Raw genomic sequence first — 6,249 nt, 5'->3', positions numbered from 1 at the left:
GCATCAGAGGCCCTGCTGGCTTTTCTTTTCCCTTACAGGAAGTCCAGGTAAACTGCCCTATCAGGAGAGAAGGGCATAGGGGAACCTAGGCCTCACCGTCCACAGGAGTGAGCCCCGTGGGGACCAGCAGCCATTCCATTCATCTTTTAGTGGTGTTGTTTACAGCTCTCTGACGTGGTCTGTCCTAGCTTCCAATGTACTCAAGAGATCTTGTCTTTTTCTACTTTCTACTCCCCATGTAGATTAGATCTATGTAAGTCTCTCTTAGTGTCCTCATTGTTGTCTAAGTTCTCTGGGATTGTGGTTTGTAGGCTGGCTTTCTTTGCTCTATGTTTAAAAACCACCTATGAGTGTGATAATTGTCTTTCTGTGTCTGGGTTACCTCACTCAAAATAATGTTTTCTACCTCCATCCATTTGCCTGCAAAATTCAAGATGTTGCTATTTGTTCAGCTGTATAGTACTCCATTGTGTAAATGTACCACTTTTTCCTTATCCGTTCTTTGGTCGAGGGGCATTTAGGTTGTTTCCAGGTTCTGGCTATGACAAACAATGCTGCTATGAACATAGTTGAGCTCATGTCCTTGTGGTACAATTGAGCATCCTTCGGATATATATACAAAGGTGGTATTACTGGGTCTTGAAGAAGGTTGTTTCCTAATTTTCTGAGAAATTGCCACACTGACATCTAATGGGGTTGTACCAGCTTGCATTCCCAGCAGCAATGCAGGAATGTTCCCTTTCCCCCACAACCTCTCCAGCATAAGTTGTCATCAGTGTTTTTGATCTTGGCCATTCTTACAGGTGTAAGATGGAATCTCAGAGTTGTTTTGATTTGCATTTCTCTGATGACTAAGGATGTCGAACATTTCCTTAAATGTCTTTCAGCCATTTTAGATTCCTCTGTTGAGAGTTTTCTGTTTAGGTCTGTACTCCATTTTTTTATTGGATCATATGTTCTTTTTGTGTCCAATTTCTTGAGTTCTTTGTATATTTTGGAGATCAGACCACTGTCTGATGTGGGGTTAGTGAAGATCTTTTCCCTTTCTGTAGGCTGTCGTTTTGTCTTGTTGACCATGTCCTTTGCTTTACAGAAGCTTTTCAGTTTCAGGAGGTCCCAATTATTAATTGTTTCTCTCAGTGTCTGTGCTGCTGGGGTTCTATTTAGGAAGTGGTTCCCTGTGCCAATGTGTTCAAGTGTACTTCCTACTTTCTCTTCTGTAAGGTTCAGTGTGGCTGGCTTTATGTTGAGGTCTTTGATTCATTTGAACTTGATCCACACTTCTTTCTTTTTTGTCTTTTGTTTTTTTCTTCTTGGTTTTTCAAGACAGGGTTTCTCTGTAGCTTTGGAGCCTGTCCTGGAACTAGCTCCATTATTGACCAGACTGGTTTTGAACTCACAGAGATCTGCCTGTCTGCCTCTGGAGTGCAGGGATTACAGGTGCCCCACTCTTCTGTCTTAAGAGTTTTGACAGGACTTATTCACATTTCTGCCCCTTTCTAGTTTGTTAAGCAATTAGTCTCAATTCAGCCAACACTAGTTGCTTGATAAATGCTTGTGGAGAGAATATGTGCCCCAGAATCTGAAAGACTAGTGTTGGCCCTTGAGATCAAGAGAACCTGTGGAAAAGCCTTTTAGAGAGAATATAACTTTTTTTTAGCGTGCTGGGGCAAGTACTATACCATTGTACCATGTCCCCAGACTCACGTGATCCTTGATGCTGCGCTAAGAGACCACTGAAGCATTGTCTGGGACTTCTCTAATTTACAAATAATGACAGTTGGATACTTTACACCATTTACAAACACAAAGTTAGCTAAAATACTGTGAAATAAACAACAACAGCCATTTCAGTCTTAACAAGTAGCCCGCTCTGTGGGAACAATGGATGAGTTGACTTAGGAAACATTCTCATCTATTAAAACAGATTCTCAAGACCTACACAAAGGAGCAGCTTATTAGCATAGCTCCACAACATTCCGGGTGGTAATAAAGTGAATGTCTTTTTCTTGTGTCTTAGATGCAGACAAATCAGTCTCATCAACTGGCCCTCATTAACTTGAATTAACTGAATTTGCAGTTCTGCTCACCGCAGAAAAGCACTGGTTCATTTTGTAGCTTGTCTCAGACGCTTGTGGAACTCAGAGAAAATGGATGCCCTTTGGAAGGGAAGGGCGTCTCCAGAGCACTTTGACTGAACTGGGACCGCACGAGTGTCTCCCCGCCTCCTCTGCAGCAAACAAAATACCCTGCCATCAAAACAAAAGCCCCCAAGCATATAGTACAAGCGCAAGCATATAAACTTTGAAATGACGGCCACAGAGGCTCATCTGACAGACAGAAGGAAGCTCTGGGGTAGGAGATCTGGCTACAAACAATATACTTATCTACTAAGCAGAGAGGGCTAGGTTCCCACTCAGGAGGTGTTTTTACCTCTCCTCTCCTCTCCTCCCCTCCCCTCTCCTCTCTCCCCTCCCCTCCCCTCCCCTCCCTCTGTGTGTATGTGTGTGTGTGTGTGTGTGTGTATTGGGGGTGGGAGAAAGCCAGAAACTGAACACAGGCTGAGCTGCACATAACTCAGATTCCCTTTTTCACACTTTGATAGATATAATTTCCTTGGAGGCGTAGCTTCAAGAATAATCTTCTTGAAGGATATCGTCTCCTTCCAGCAGAGGATTAAGCCCTGAAATAGGTGTAAATCCTTCGTGGAGCCTCTCTAGAGGCTGAGGCACAGCTGGGTACAAAGGTAGAAAACACAGGAATTCTGGTAGCATCATTATGGTTTGGGCTACTGAGACAGAAAACTAAACCAAGGTAGCCTGAGGTCCTGAATGAAATAGAAAGGCAGATTCTTTTTTTTTTTTTTTTTTTTTTTTTTTTGGTTTTTCGAGACAGGGTTTCTCTGTGGCTTTGGAGCTCTTTTTTTTTTTTTTTTTAAATCATTTTATTTTATGTGCGTTGGTGTAAAGGTGTCAGAGTCCCTGGAACTGGAGCTACAGACAGCTGTGAGCTGCCATGTGGGTGCTGGGACTTGAACCTGGGTCTTCTGGAAGAACAGCAATCTCACCAGTGGCCAAAAGGCAGACTTTTGACTTTGCAAGAAAGTCCATATTCTCAATGTCTTAATTTTAACCCTCAGTTGACACATTGTTTTGCCTAGCTAAGGACACTTTTTTTCCTCTGAGCTAAGGATTTCGCTGCTAAAATAGTCCTTGCAAGGTGTGTAGGGTTTAAAGAAACTGATGTCAATGAAGGAGCACAGAGTATATCTGTGGTTTTTTTTTGTTTGTTTGCTTATCTGTGTAGCCCATGCTGACCCCAAAGTCATAGAGCTCCGCCTGCCTCTGCCCCCGAGTGCTGGGATTAAAGGTGTGCGCCTCCACTGCCCGGCTTGTAGTTTTCCTTTTAAACACTAATTCAAAGCTACATTAATTTATGTGTGTGTTCATACTGTGGCTTACATGTGGAGGTCAGAGGCCATCTTGTAAGAGTCTGTTCTCTCCTTACAGCATGTGGGGCTCAGGGATTTAATTTAGATTGTCAGTCTTGGCAACGAGTGCCCTCACCTTCTGGGCCGTCTTCACCTGCTGGGCCCTACAATATTTTGGTTGATCTTTACAATTGTTGGTTTTTCAGTATTTGAAGTTTCAATATATGGTTTGAATCCATAGATGTGAAACTGATGGCTATGAACAGCCAACCATGCTTATAATTCCCTGAACTATGGGAGACTCAGCATGGTTCTGCCCTCACACCCCATAATTCATCTGTTTGTTTACACACCATCAGTGATGCCTTTACCTCAGGTGCTTCAGGGGAGTTGAAGAAGATGAAGTTTACACTCACCACTCTCAGGAGTATATAGTCTGACAAGTGGAAAAACCCACCCGAAGTTGTAAGCAAGCCTGGCGGTACACCCAGAGCTCTTACATTTCAGTTAGTCCTTACAGGCGGTACAAGAATGTCACAATAACCCCGCACCATTCAACCAATCAAGGAGCTTCCTTAGGTGTTAGGATCTCCCAGGGTCTGCAGGCTTCTCCTCTGCATGAGGAGACCTCAGCGTGCAGATCAGAAGAAACAAAGGTCCTTCAAAGTGGGCGGAGCCTCCAGGAGGAGCTGGATCTAGTGAGACTATATAAGTACACCTGAGACAGGTGGATTAGTGCAGGTCCTTCTAACAGTCGATGCCAATGTGGGGTTAGATGGATGTGCTGGAGATATGTTGTGGCTCAGCGGGTAAAGGGCCTTGCCTGAGTTCGACCCTGGGAACCCACATCAAGGTGAAGGAGAGAACTCCACAAGTTGTCCTCTGATCGAGCTCCAGAGATGCTCCGTGGCACATGCCCCCAAGTAATAATAAGATATTATTAAGAAGAGGTACGTTGAAGGAATGTGCTTGAGGACAATGGAGGAAGGAGAGGCTTCAGACCATGGTCCACGAAGATACAGTGCTAAGAGGAGCCGGCTGGGAGAAAACAACCTTCAAGCCAACGTAGGCCTCGTTTGACAAGTCTTGTGCATTGCAAGATGGGCCATTCTAAGAGCCGCCCCTCCATCCTACTTGCTCCTCAGCTGGGAGCAGTTCTGTGACTCTCAGTGGGTCCTGATGGGCAGTCCCCGGTCCTGCACCTCACCACAGGACATCTAAACGGTGTGTCTTCATGGTTACCATGATAGACCCAGAGCTGGTCACATTTCAGGGCTGCTATGTTGGGGGTGCTATTTCAGATTGACATACTTTCTGTGGCACTCGGGCTCTCCAGATCCTTCTCAAGAAATCCGGGGTTGTGTTGCATTCTCTCTTATTCATCATAGAGAGTAGCAGGGTTCTGAGAAGCTTCTGCTTAAAGAAGTGGATCAATGCTGGGGTAACTCATTGATTACCAAATCCATCCAATCTCAGTTCTTTTTGTGTGTGATAATTCTACTAATTCCTTGTGGGGTTAGCATTCAGCAAGGCTGTGCTGGTTTAGGAAGTCAGGTTTGGGCTATGTCGTGGAGGCCTATAGCCTGCACTCAGCTGGTCTGTGGATTGCTTCGTGGTGAAGTTCTGAGGCAGTGCCCTGTGCCTGGCTGTGTTCATCCGGCGGCAGCGGTGTGTCTTGCAGACTGGAGAAGAGGGAAGCCCTCTGAGTCACTCCCATCCGTCCTTACAGCCCTCCATCCCTTCTCCAGACAGAGGGTGTGGATGTCAACCAAAGCCCAGGGCAGGCTAGTGGGAGGGATAGCAGGTCACCCTGTACCAAGCTGACCAACCTCCCACAGCGAGAAATAATGGCCCATTGTCCCTCTGCTTCCTCTGCTGTTTTGCTCTGTATGGAGTGTCCAGGCAGCCTGCCAAACTGCCCTTGTGACTTCCTGGGGCCCAGAATTCTCCCTCATCTTCCTTCCACTGCCTCCCACACCAACTCCAGAGACACAGGGTAGCCACACAGCAGATACAGAGAGGCATGGGGTGCAAGTCATAAAACAGTCTCAGCAGTGACCCCATAAAGCCAGCTCCTGATCCCCTGTTTAGTTACTGTAGAGGCTCTTACCCGGAACTTAAGTTAGGGAGGCAGCTATAAGGCCGTGGACAAAAGCCACGGTGGGCCTAAAGCAGTTGGCTTTCCCTTTGTTTTGTGTCAGTCTCCCTCAGTGGGGAAGACTTGAAGTGGGCAGCAGCGTGCCTGGTGCTTAAGAGAGTCTGCCTCTGACTGTACCAGAACTGGGCTCAAATTCTGCCTGCCCACCCTTCCAGAACCGGCTGTGTGTACTCAGCCAGGGAGCTATTTATGTTCTCTAAGGGTTGCTCTAAGAATTAAATGGAGCATATGTTCTTTTCAGAGCAAAGGAGGTGCCTGGCATGTGTTAATAATGATTATTTTGATTATGGTCATCTTTGCCTATGTCGGCGCCTTGCATGTTGGGGTAGGTGGTTATGTATGTGGGTACAGGTGAGTAAGAAACAGTTCTCACAGTTAAAGAGCAGAATCTTCTAAAAGTGATAAAAGGCCATGTGGTGGTGGCGCACATCTTTAATCCCATCACTCGAGAGGCAGAGATAGGCGTATCTCAGTGAGTTCGAGGGCAGTCTGGTCTATAAAGTGACTTCCAGGACAGCCAGGACTATTACATAGAGAAACCCTGTCTCAAAAAGCCAAAAACAAAGCAAAAAAGGAGAGATAAAAGTAGCTGGATGTGGTGGCGCACACCTTCAATCCCAGCACTTGGAAGGCAGAAGCCAGAGGATCTCTTTGAGGTCGA

Source organism: Chionomys nivalis, chromosome 12 (assembly GCF_950005125.1).
Source record: "Chionomys nivalis chromosome 12, mChiNiv1.1, whole genome shotgun sequence".
NCBI lineage: Eukaryota > Metazoa > Chordata > Mammalia > Rodentia > Cricetidae > Chionomys > Chionomys nivalis.
Note: the sequence above shows the minus strand (reverse complement) of the source record.